Raw genomic sequence first — 13,503 nt, forward strand, 5'->3', positions numbered from 1 at the left:
GCACAAAAACTAGGATATGGGATTAAGCCAGGATATCTTGGTGATCCTGGCTCAATTGATCCGTAATCCGGTTGCACTAAAGATGGATAGGGGGCAGGAGGATATGTTATGGTATAAATTACCATGGAGATTTATTCTGTGGAGCTAGCCTGCTCCAGACCAGGCTAAATTCCAGGATCTATTTAATCTCATCCCTAATGTCAGTCAGCAGTCACCACAAATGGAAACCAATAGTTATTTCACTGCTCACTATACATTGTTATCACATATAACTAGACCCACTGTCATTATTTAAACGTTTGTGATCATTAATTTCAATGATTTTGGATAAAAAAATGATTTTTAGATGTTGCTATCATTAGATAATTTACAGTTTCCCATAGACTATATATAAAATGATAGAATATTAGGGCCACAGAGGGGAAAAAAAGACAAGTCATAATATTGTAACCAGTTGTTTTAAAGGAGGACAGTTGTTAAAATGACAGATGCGGGGCATTTCGTGAAATTGTACTTCAGTATGGTTTCATAAACAAAGACATGCTGATGTGCCAGAATATTAAGTATCACATTGTCATAAGTATCAAAACTGTAAAAACAATATGTAGCTTTTCTGCAGAAAGAACCAGCCTCATAAATTTATGACTTTATCCTTTTTCTTCAGTGTGGCCCTAGTACTCTGTCATATAAACAAATACACATTCCATATGAATATAAAAACACAATGTGTAACATTATGTTCCTTTATTGAATAAGGACAAAACAAAGCAGGTAAACCATCAGCTCCTTTCGAAACTGAAGTCACAGTGACTCTACAAGATGGAAAGCACAGAATCCAAGCATATTATACAAAATGATACATACACATTCAAAGGTCTGTATATAACACACCCTGCATGTCTGCACACTAAAATAAATGCAGGACAAATCCATACACATCAACTGAACAGACAAATGAATGGATGCAGTAGCCTCCCCTGCAGCCTTGTATTACACACAGTATACCGCACAAACATCATAAGAGGCCAAATTCGTAAAAACGAACCCAAAAAAACCAAATTCCTCTGCCACCGCAGGACATATTTAACCAAAATTGAAAGCACACATACTAACTAAAATAATTCAACACATATTGGTCCCTCAGCAGCCGACCACTGTCGTCATCAGGGAAGATTGCCGGATTGTCCCAGTCCATGGCTGGTGGCACTCTGGGGGCCCTCTCCTTCCTCAGGCAGGCCACATTGTGGAGGACAGCACAAGCCACAGTAATATCACATGCCCTAACAGGGCTGACCCTTAATTTGTGAAGGCAGTGAAAGCGTGCCTTCAGGAGGCCAAAGGTCATTTCAACTCTGGCCCTGGTCCTGGCATGGGCATGGTTGTAGGCCTGCTGTGCTTCCTGGGGGTCTGTGAAAGGTGTCAGGAGAAAGGCTGGCAGCCATACCCCTGTCTCCCAGCAACACACCAGAGAATTCACCTGTCAACACAAAATCTCATCATTACTACCTCATAAACACAGTGATATTCTTGACACAGCCATGATGGTTATAAATAGGGGTTGTGTGGCTTACCTTGTGATAGGCACTGATAGATTTCAGAGGCCCGAAAGATTCTGGAGTCATGGACTGAGCCAGGCCATTTTGCCACAACATTGCTGATCACACAGTCAGCATTGCAGACCATCTGAAATCATAAGATGAGGAATATTACACCAATCAATGCACATCACTGGCAGATTTTTTTGCTTATTTTCCTAGGTAATTTTGCTCAAGAAAATATTCAAGATGTTTTTTAGATATTTTTTTTACTGAAAACAAGACAAAAATACTAAGTAAGAAAGACATTTTTGCAGTGCAGTGAGCAACCGACCTTGGGTCCTTTGAAAGGCGTTATATAAATTAAAGTGATTATTATTATAGCTCATCTATTTATTCAATTAAATTTTATTTATATAGCACTTTTCACAATTGTTTCATTCTGTCAAAGCAGCTTTACATTAATGAAAGCAGGAGAAACAAAAAAACGGTGGACAACATAAGAAGCAGAGTACAACGGCTAAGATTAAACCGTACTGAGCGTAGTAACGTTAAATAATAATGTAAGGCTTTAATAATAATTTATCATAGCTTTATACAGTGTGATGGACTTACTTTACACAATTTCACTCATATCTGCAGTGCATTTCAATTAAAAATGTAACCGTTTCATAATTACAGTACAACTGCGTTTTTGGAGATGTGAATTAAATATTTGAATTGTAATTGTGATGTTTCAGCGGAGCGGTGAGTGTGTAATTGTGCACTACTTACGCATTCAGGCGGTCTGCAATACTTTGCCACGCTTTTTCTCTTTGCTTTATCACTGTGGCGGTGTTGCCTTTCTTCTTAATTATATCTTTTACCTCCTCGTATGCCTCCATGAGGATTTGTGCTTCCGACGGGGAAAAGTACGCGGCTCTAGTTGCCATGGTAAATCAGTTAATCTGTGATCTGTGGCGGGGTCTATTTGAGTGAGCCGTGAGCGCACCTATCCAGGATTGGTTTCACCTGGCTTAATGAATCCGTGTCTGCTCATCCTGGCTTGGTCTTTGTGCAACCAATTAAGCCTGGACGCACATGTTTTGGCTTCATTGAGCTCAGCTTAGTCATTTATCCCGGATGTCTTAATTCTACTTTTGTGCAACAGGCCCCTGGAGCTGAACACGAAGAAAAGAAAGGAAGTCATAGAGGATTTTATACAGGTTTTATTTGTTCTGTGTGACTGTTAAACTGTCTACCTCTGTGTACTATGTAGAGAGCTCCAAAGAATAATTCCAATATATTACTTTTAATATGTACTTGCAAATGGCAATTATACTACTTGAATAAAATGGATTAAACTACTTGAATACAATTTAGAAAAGCTTCTGATTGAGTTTGAACTGTCAGATCATTTCTGTACCACAGAAATATAACGAGAGTAAAATATAACGTAATGAAACAGGCAGGGAGCAGGACTCGAACCCTCGACCTTCTAGCCCAAAGTCCAGCGCGCTATCGACTGTGCCCCAAAAGCATACTCAAGGAGAAAGTCGCTATATACGCCCAGGCTCGTTACAATATATGATGATATTATGATATTTAACAAAAGGGGCCAGAGGAATCAGGGTGATGGTTATGCTAGTTGGATTAGTCTGCTGGTTTGATGCTCAAAAAGCGGCTTCACTCGAGGTACAGCAGTAGTGTTGCCGGACTGGAGAAGTTAGGCTGGGCTCTGTGAGGACGATGGCAGTCAGAGGCAGGAACACGGCTGCGTTACGAAACCAGTCAAATCGATGCGCAGCTCTACTATCTCGGTTGTAGCTTGAATAGAGGCGCAAGGTCAGATATTGAATAGAGGCGCAAGGTCAGATATTGAATAGAGGTGGAAGTGTCAGATATTGAATAGAGGTGGTAGTGTCAGATATTGAATAGAGGTGATAGTGTCAGGTATTGAATAGAGGTGGTAGTGTCAGATATTGAATAGAGGTGGTAGTGTCAGATATTGAATAGAGGTGGTAGTGTCAGATATTGAATAGAGGTGGTAGTGTCAGATATTGAATAGAGGTGATAGTGTCAGATATTGAATAGAGGTGGTAGTGTCAGATATTGAATAGAGGTGGTAGTGTCAGATATTGAATAGAGGTGGTAGTGTCAGATATTGAATAGAGGTGGTAGTGTCAGATATTGAATAGAGGTGGTAGTGTCAGATATTGAATAGAGGTGATAGTGTCAGATATTGAATAGAGGTGGTAGTGTCAGATATTGAATAGATGTGGTAGTGTCAGATATTGAATAGAGGTGGTAGTGTCAGATATTGAATAGAGGTGGTAGTGTCATATATTGAATAGAGGTGGTAGTGTCAGATATTGAATAGAGGTGATAGTGTCAGTTATTGAATAGAGGTGGTAGTGTCAGATATTGAATAGAGGTGGTAGTGTCAGATATTGAATAGAGGTGGTAGTGTCAGATATTGAATAGAGGTGGTAGTGTCAGATATTGAATAGAGGTGGTAGTGTCAGATATTGAATACAAACAAAAGGTTTGATTGGCTCACTCAGTCGAGGTTTGATGAGTAACAATAAAAACATAGCAACAAAGAGAGGACAAATATCACAATTCAAGTTTCTTTATCAATGACAAATATACAAATATATATTATGAATTAATAGTGTTATTACTATCATTGTTAAAAGTAGCATTATAATGTTTTGTTATTGCATTACGGCCATTACCATGACAAGAGCTTGAAGAAGTATGAAAATAATAATGGGCTAATATTGTACAATCCAGGTGTGTAAAGCTCTTAGAGACTAATGACCTTGTAACTTATTGACACTTATTTTTTTATTTTGCTTTGCTGTAGCCCTTTATAAAAGACGTGTACCATTTGTTGTTCTTCATTGGAGCAGACTCTCTAGTATGTCATTATGCTGGTGTCGTTCAGCTTTCTGGCCTGCTATCAATTAGTCCTTACTATTACTTCATTTCATCACACAGCCTACTAGACCTGCATTTAAATACATTCAAGCATTCTCTTGTATACAATGGCCTAAATAATATATATATATTTTAAATCATTAGTACACGTCAACTCTCTGGTGCACCTATAATTTATTTTGTGTTGTTTACACTCTACCAAGCAATCAGGAACAATATATATATATATATATATACACACACAGTATATAGGACTGACAGCGCTTGTTCGTCACATAGACGCAGCGCTGTCTCCTTCCTCTTCCTACGAGCTCAAGTCACATGTCTTCCATACGTCTGACGTCATCTGCTTTTGTCTCCTTAGCGACCAAGTCGGATAAACATCCCCCCATTTTTTTCAAGTTGAATTGTTTACTTGCGATCTCTGAATACTGTCAAATATATTAGGCTACAGTTGTTCACCAATGAATGTGATAATATAGACGGACATTTAGAAAATGCATTCAATGTATATAGAATTTCTACCGTGTTGCATGATGGGAAAACAGTCGGGCAGTGATAAAATATAGTAAAACAAAATGCATCGCTTTTCCTTCGCCTTGTCCGCAAATGTATTCGTAAACATCATTAAACCTTCTTCAATATGATGTGGTATATCAGTAGTAGAAGTGGTAACCGTGAGTCAAACACCTTTGTCCTAGAATGACTCCTCCTCTACCAACGTGTACAACTCATACTTACCTGGCAAGGAGACACCGTGATCAAGAAGGCGGTTCACCCAGGGCGAGGCTCAGCCATTGCACTCCGGCTGTGCTGACCCCTGCGAATTTCTCAAATGTGGAAATCTCGATTGCATAATTTATGGTAGTGGGGGACTGCGTTCGCGCTCTCCCTGATCTAGATGTTAAAAATAAAGAAGGAACATATTATCTGGATTTGTGATGAGATCTAATGAATCGATATAGAATTTAGGGTCTATTTAAAAGATAAGCAATAGTCTCAGAGTTACATTTTGTTTCTGATAACCCCAATCTGTTATTGTAGCTCCGGTGATTATGTCTTTCATGTCCTGATAATGTCAAGGAAAAGGCCTACTTTTTGCGTCCTCAGACGTGATCTGGATTGAGGTCTTTTATTTGCTAGATAACTAAGTAATTTATATGACAGTTTGTAATTTAAACCCACAATAAACAAAATATTACTGCTCATTGTAACATAACGATCGACATAGTTTTAAAATGTGTTTATGTAACTCGGCAAATTTATTTAGTTTTTCATTTCACCTTTATTTAACCAGGTAGGCTAGTTGAGAACAAGTTCTCATTTACAACTGAGACCTGGCCACGATAAAGCAAAGCAGTTCGACACAAACAACAGCACAGAGTTACACATGGAATAAACAAACCATACAGTCATACAGTAGAACAAAAGAAAACAAAAAGTCTATTTACAGTGAGTGTAAATGAGGTAAGATAAGGGACATAGGGCAATAAATAGGCCATGGTGGGGAAGTAATTACAATATAACAATTGAAAGACTGGAATGGTAGATGTGCAGAAGATGAATGTGCAAGTAGTGATACTGGGGTGCAAAGGAGCAAGATAAATAAATACAGTATGGGGATGAGGTAGTTGGATGGGCTGTTTACAGATGGGCTATGTACAGGTGCAGTGATCTGTGAGCTGCTCTGACAGCTGGTGCTTAAAGCTAGTGCGGGAGATATGAGTCTCCAGATTCAGATAGGAAAGACGACCAAAGGTAGGAATTGGCTTTGGGGTTATGATGTCGTTTAGGACCTTGAGCGTGGCTGAGGTGCACCCATGACCAGCTCTGGAACCAGATTGCACAGTGGAAAAGGTACGGTGGGATTGGAAATGGTCGGTAATCTGTTTGTTAACTTGGCTTTCGAAGACCTTAGAAAGACAGGGTAGGATAGATATGGCGGGTTGCTGTGGAGGGTGCCGGGCAGTTGACCGGGGTAGGGGCAGCCAGGTGGAAAGCATGGCCAGCCTTAGAGAAATGCTTATTGAAATTCTCAATTATAGTGGATTTATCGGTGGTGACAGTGTTTCCTTTCCTCAGTGCATTGGGCAGCTGGGAGGAGGTCTTATTCTCCATGCACTTTACAGTGTCCCAGAACTTTTTGAGTTAGTACTACAGGATGCAAATTTCTGTTTGAAAAAGCTAGCCTTGGCTTTCCTAACTGCCTGTGTATATTTGTTCCTAACTTCCCTGAAAAGTTGCTTATCACGGGGGGCTATTCAATGCTAATGCGGTACGCCACAGGATGTTTTGTGCTGGTCAAGGGCAGACAGGTCTGGGAGTGAACCAAGGACTATATCGCCCTATAGGACTCTATTTTTTTTTGAATGAGGCATGCTTATTTAAGATGGTGAGGAAAGCACTTTTAAAGAATAACCAGGCATCATCTACTGACGGGATGAGGTCAATGTCATTCCAGGATACAACGGCCAGGTCAATTAGAAAGGCCTGCTCGCAGAGGTGTTTTAGGGAGTGTTTGACAGTTAAATCAGTTATTAAGAACAAATTCTTATTTACAATGACGGCCTACACCGGCCATACCAAGAAGACACTGGGCCAATTGTGCACCGCCCTGTGGGACTCCCAATCCACGGCCGGATGTGATGAAACCAGGTAGGCCGTTTGCACTGAGATGCAGTGTGTTAGACCACTGCGCAACTCGGGAGAAAGTTCATTGAATGACTTGGATAATCACATTAGCTTTGAGCGTGTGACTGAAGTTGCAATGTCCAGAATACAGATTTAGGTCCTCCTGTCGCTCAGTTGGTAGAGCATGGCGCTTGTAACGACAGGGTAGTGGGTTCGATTCCCGGGACCACCCATACGTAGAATGTATGCACAAAAAAAAAAGCGTCTGCTAAATGGCATATATTATATTATTATATTATTATTATTATTATATATTATTAGAACATTAACTTTGGTCTGCTTTGATTTCATGTCGTCAGGAAATGGAATCAGGTCTATATCACGAGGCTCATCATCTTTGTATAGTGTATCCAACGTTCATTTAGTTTTCAAACTTATTTTTGTGTCATTGTAAGTGTGGTTGTATTGTGTTTTAAATGGTCAAATAAATCGATCTACCCAAGTGATCCTTAAGGTATCAATCAGCCACTTCACAGTCGAGAGAAGTGAGAGTTGTATGGACTATACAAAGTTAATGAGCCTCGGTGATATAGATGGATTTATTCATATTCTCAGCAGTCAGGTACCGATCCAGTTCGCACCCAAGACAGCTGACAGAGGTTTTTTGCCAACATCTATTTAGGCGTAGTAAAACGCTTCAGTTTTTTTTAGATCACGAGTTACCCACGTTGACATTACAACCTAGTTTGACATTACAACCCACTGACATTACAACCCACGTTTACATTACAACCCACTGACATTACAACCCACATTGACATTATAACCCACTGACATTACAACCCACTGACAATACAACCCACTTTGACATGACAACCCACTGACATGACAACCCACTGACATTACAATCCACTTTGATGATATTACAACCCACTTTGACATGACAACCCACTAACATGACAACCCACTGACATTACAACCCACTGACATTACAACCCACTTTGACAATACAACCCACTGACATGACAACCCACTGACATTACAACCCACTGACATTACAACCCACGGACAATACAACCCACTGACATTACAACCCACTGACATTACAACCCACTGACATTACAACCCACTGACATTACAACCCACTGACATTACAACCCACTGACAATACAACCCACTGACATTACAACCCACTGACATTACAACCCACTGACATTACAACCCACTGACATTACAACCCACTGACATTACAACCCACTGACATTACAACCCACTGACATTACAACCCACGTTGAGAATGTGTAGGAAGGTATGTTGCCAACATCTATTTAGACGTGTTAAAATTATTCGTTTTTCATCCCATCTGACTATGAACTGTACATTTACAGATTAATTTACAAATACGAGTATGGCCATGTCAGCACACCCCGAGAAGCTACTACTGTGTCTTGTTGATGAAGTAGTAGGCTACTGTTTCTCCTCCATATCTGTTGGTCGTATGCCACCCTGTGGTCGATGGTGGAATCATATTTTACTGAGAGCAGAAAACAAGCGTGATGAAACTATTCCTACAACGTCTGGAACGCTACAAAACACCAGAAATAAGTGGTGTCTTTCGGTTGGCTGTGTGCACGAATGTGATTTCAGCATTTTGGTACATCGCCTACTTGTGTGTAACCAGACCGACCCGACATTGAGAGAACATATTCAATGTGTTTATAATTTTACCGTGTTGCATGATGGGAAAAGAGTCGGTCCGTGAAATGATATAGTAAAACAAAATGTATTGCTTTTCCTTCGCCTTGTCCGCAACTGTATTCGTAAACGTCATTAAACCCTGTTCAATATGATGTGGTATTATCAGTAGTAGAAGTGGTAACCGTGAGTCAAACACCTTTGTCCTAGAATGACCACTCCTCTACCAACGTGTACAACTCATACTTACCTGGCAAGGGAGACACCGTGATCAAGAAGGCGGTTCACCCAGGGCGAGGCTCAGCCATTGCACTCCGGCTGTGCTGACCCCTGCGAATTTCTCAAATGTGGAAATCTCGATTGCATAATTTATGGTAGTGGGGGACTGCGTTCGCGCTCTCCCCTGATCTTGATGTTAACAATAAAGAAGGAACAGATATAATCGGGTTTTCTGATGAGATAAAATGAAATTACCATTTTTTCCCTGATCAGATGAATGGATATAGAATTTAGGGTCTATTTTAAAAGACAAACTAACGTCTCAGAAATACATTTTGTTTCTGATAACCCCAATCTGACGGCCTACAGGGAGGAGGTGAGGGCCCTCGGAGTGTGGTGTCAGGAAAATAACCTCACACTCAACGTCAACAAAACTAAGGAGATGATTGTGGACTTCAGGAAACAGCAGAGGGAACATCCCCTATCCACATCGATGGAACAGTAGTGGAGAGGGTAGCTAGTTTTAAGTTCCTCGGCATACACATCACAGACAAACTGAATTGGTCCACTCACACTGACAGCGTCGTGAAGAAGGCGCAGCAGCGCCTATTCAACCTCAGGAGGCTGAAGAAATTCGGCTTGTCACCAAAAGCACTCACAAACTTCTACAGATGCACAATCGAGAGCATCCTGGCGGGCTGTATCACCGCCTGGTACGGCAACTGCTCCGCCCTCAACCGTAAGGCTCTCCAGAGGGTAGTGAGGACTGCACAACGCATCACCGGGGGCAAACTACCTGCCCTCCAGGACACCTACACCACCCGTTGTTACAGGAAGGCCATAAAGATCATCAAGGACATCAACCACCCGAACCACTGCCTGTTCACCCCGCTATCATCCAGAAGGCGAGGTCAGTACAGGTGCATCAAAGCTGGGACCGAGAGACTGAAAAACAGCTTCTATCTCAAGGCCATCAGACTGTTAAACAGCCACCACTAACAGTGAGTGGCTGCTGCCAACACACTGTCATTGACACTGACCCAACTCCAGCCATTTTAATAATGGGAATTGATGGGAATTATGTAAATATATCACTAGCCACTTTAAACAATGCTACCTTATATAATGTTACTTACCCTACATTATTCATCTCATATGCATATGTATATACTGTACTCTACATCATCGACTGCATCCTTATGTAATACATGTATCACTAGCCACTTTAACTATGCCACTTTGTTTACTTTGTCTACACACTCATCTCATATGTATATACTGTACTCGATACCATCTACTGTATGCTGCTCTGTACCATCACTCATTCATATATCCCTATGTACATGTTCCTTATCCCCTTACACTGTGTATAAGACAGTAGTTTTGGAATTGTTAGTTAGATTACTTGTTGGTTATCACTGCATTGTCGGAACTAGAAGCACAAGCATTTCGCTACACTCGCATTTAACATCTGCTAACCATGTGTATGTGACAAATAAAATTTGATTTGATTTGATTTGATTTGATTTGATTTGATTTGTAGTAGCACTGGTGATTATGTCTTTCATGTCCTGATAATGTCAAGGAAAAGGCCTACTTTTTTGCGTCCTCAGACGTAATCTGAATTGAGGTCTTTTATTTGCTAGATAACTAAGTAAATTATATGACAGTTTGTAATTTAAACCCACAATAAACAAAATATTACTGCTCATTGTAACATAACGATCAACATAGTTTCAAAATGTAACTCAGCAAATTTATTTAGTTTTTTATTTCACCTTTATTTAACCAGGTAGGCTAGTTGAGAACAAGTTCTCATTTCCAACTGAGACCTGGCCACGATAAAGCAAAGCAGTTCGACACAAACAACAGCACAGAGTTACACATGGAATAAACAAACCATACAGTCAATAATACAGTAGAACAAAAGAAAACAAAAAGTCTATGTACAGTGAGTGTAAATGAGGTAAGATAAGGGACACAGGGCAATAAATAGGCCATGGTGGGGAAGTAATTACAATATAACAATTGAAAGACTGGAATGGTAGATGTGCAGAAGATGAATGTGCAAGTAGAGATACTGGGGTGCAAAGGAGCAAGATAAATAATTACAGTATGGGGATGAGGTAGTTGGATGGGCTTTTTACAGATGGGCTATGTACAGGTGCAGTGAGTGATCTGTGAGCTGCTCTGACAGCTGGTGCTTAAAGCTAGTGCGGGAGATATGAGTCTCCAGATTCAGATAGGAAAGACGACCAAAGGTAGGAATTGGCTTTGGGGGTTATGATGTCGTTTAGGACCTTGAGCGTGGCTGAGGTGCATCCATGACCAGCTCTGGAACCAGATTGCATAGTGGAAAAGGTACGGTGGGATTGGAAATGGTCGGTAATCTTTTTGTTAACTTGGCTTTCGAAGACCTTAGAAAGACAGGGTAGGATAGATATGGCGGGTTGCTGTGGAGGGTGCCGGGCAGTTGACCGGGGTAGGGGCAGCCAGGTGGAAAGCATGGCCAGCCGTAGAGAAATGCTTATTGAAATTCTCAATTATAGTGGATTTATCGGTGGTGACAGTGTTTCCTTTCCTCAGTGCATTGGGCAGCTGGGAGGAGGTCTTATTCTCCATGGACTTTACAGTGTCCCAGAACTTTTTTGAGTCAGTACTACAGGATGCAAATTTCTGTTTGAAAAAGCTAGCCTTGGCTTTCCTAACTGCCTGTGTATATTTGTTCCTAACTTCCCTGAAAAGTTGCTTATCACGGGGCTATTCAATGCTAATGCAGTACGCCACAGGATGTTTTTGTGCTGGTCAAGGGCAGACAGGTCTGGGAGTGAACCAAGGACTATATCGCCCTATAGGACTCAATTTTTTTTTGAATGAGGCATGCTTATTTAAGATGGTGAGGAAAGCACTTTTAAAGAATAACCAGGCATCATCTACTGACGAGATGAGGTCAATGTCATTCCAGGATACAACGGCCAGGTCAATTAGAAAGGCCTGCTCGCAGAGGTGTTTTAGGGAGTGTTTGACAGTTAAATCAGTTATTAAGAACAAATTCTTATTTACAATGACGGCCTACACCGGCCAAACCAAGAAGACACTGGGCCAATTGTGCACCGCCCTGTGGGACTCCCAATCCACGGCCGGATGTGATGAAACCAGGTAGGCCGTTTGCACTGAGATGCAGTGTGTTAGACCACTGCGCAACTCGGGAGAAAGTTCATTGAATGACTTGGATAATCACATTAGCTTTGAGCGTGTGACTGAAGTTGCAATGTACAGAATACAGATTTAGGTCCTCCTGTCGCTCAGTTGGTAGAGCATGGCGCTTGTAACGACAGGGTAGTGGGTTCGATTCCCGGGACCACCCATACGTAGAATGTATGCACAAAAAAAAGCGTCTGCTAAATGGCATATATTATATTATTATTATTATTATGTATTATTAGAACGTTAACTTTGGTCTGCTTTGATTTCATGTCGTCGGGAAATGGAATCAGGTCTATATCACCGAGGCTCATCATCTTTGTATAGTGTATCCAACGTTCATTTAGTTTTCAAACTTATTTTTGTGTCATTGTAAGCGTGGTTGTATTGTGTTTTAAATGGTCAAATAAATCGATCTACCCAAGTGATCCTTAAGGTATCAATCAGCCACTTCACAGTCGAGAGAAGTGAGAGTTGTATGGACTATACAAAGTTAATGAGCCTCTGTGATATAGATGGATTTATTCATATTCTCAGCAGTCAGGTACCGATCCAGTTCACACCCAAGACAGCTGACAGAGGTTTTTTGCCAACATCTATTTAGGCGTAGTAAAACATGACAACCCACTGACATTACAACCCACTTTGATGATATTACAACCCACTTTGACATGACAACCCACTGACATTACAACCCACTTTGACAATACAACCCACTGACATTACAACCCACGGACAATACAACCCACTTTGACAATACAACCCACTTTGATGATATTACAACCCACTGACATGACAACCCACTGACATTACAACCCACTTTGACATAACAACCCACTGACATTACAACCCACTGACATTACAACCCACTGACATTACAACCCACTGACAATACAACCCACTGACAATACAACCCACTGACATGACAACCCACTTTGACATAACAACCCACTGACATCACAACCCACTGACATTACAACCCACTGACATTACAACCCACTGACATTATAACCCACTGACATCACAACCCACTGACATTACAACCCACTGACAATACAACCCACTGACATTGCAACCCACTGACAGTACAACCCACTGACAGTACAACCCACTGACAGTACAACCCACTGACATTACAACCCACTGACAGTACAACCCACTGACATTACAACCCACTGACATAACCCACTGACATTACAACCCACTGACATTATAACCCACTGACATTACAACCCACTGACATTACAACCCACTGACATTACAACCCACTTTGACATTACAACCCACTGACATTACA

General features: G+C 41.0%; 2 non-coding genes across 2 annotated transcripts; both read left to right on the forward strand.

Moving 5' to 3' along the window:
* Window positions 1-5,190: 5,190 nt before the first annotated feature.
* LOC127918366 (U1 spliceosomal RNA) lies at window positions 5,191-5,353 on the forward strand. Its single transcript, XR_008099782.1, has one exon. It is a non-coding gene; the product is annotated as a U1 spliceosomal RNA (small nuclear RNA).
* A 3,672-nt stretch (window positions 5,354-9,025) lies between these two features.
* Window positions 9,026-9,189, forward strand: LOC127918364 (U1 spliceosomal RNA). Its single transcript, XR_008099780.1, has one exon. It is a non-coding gene; the product is annotated as a U1 spliceosomal RNA (small nuclear RNA).
* The last annotated feature ends 4,314 nt before the right edge of the window (window positions 9,190-13,503 follow it).

This window comes from Oncorhynchus keta, unplaced genomic scaffold, assembly GCF_023373465.1.
Source record: "Oncorhynchus keta strain PuntledgeMale-10-30-2019 unplaced genomic scaffold, Oket_V2 Un_contig_14021_pilon_pilon, whole genome shotgun sequence".
NCBI lineage: Eukaryota > Metazoa > Chordata > Actinopteri > Salmoniformes > Salmonidae > Oncorhynchus > Oncorhynchus keta.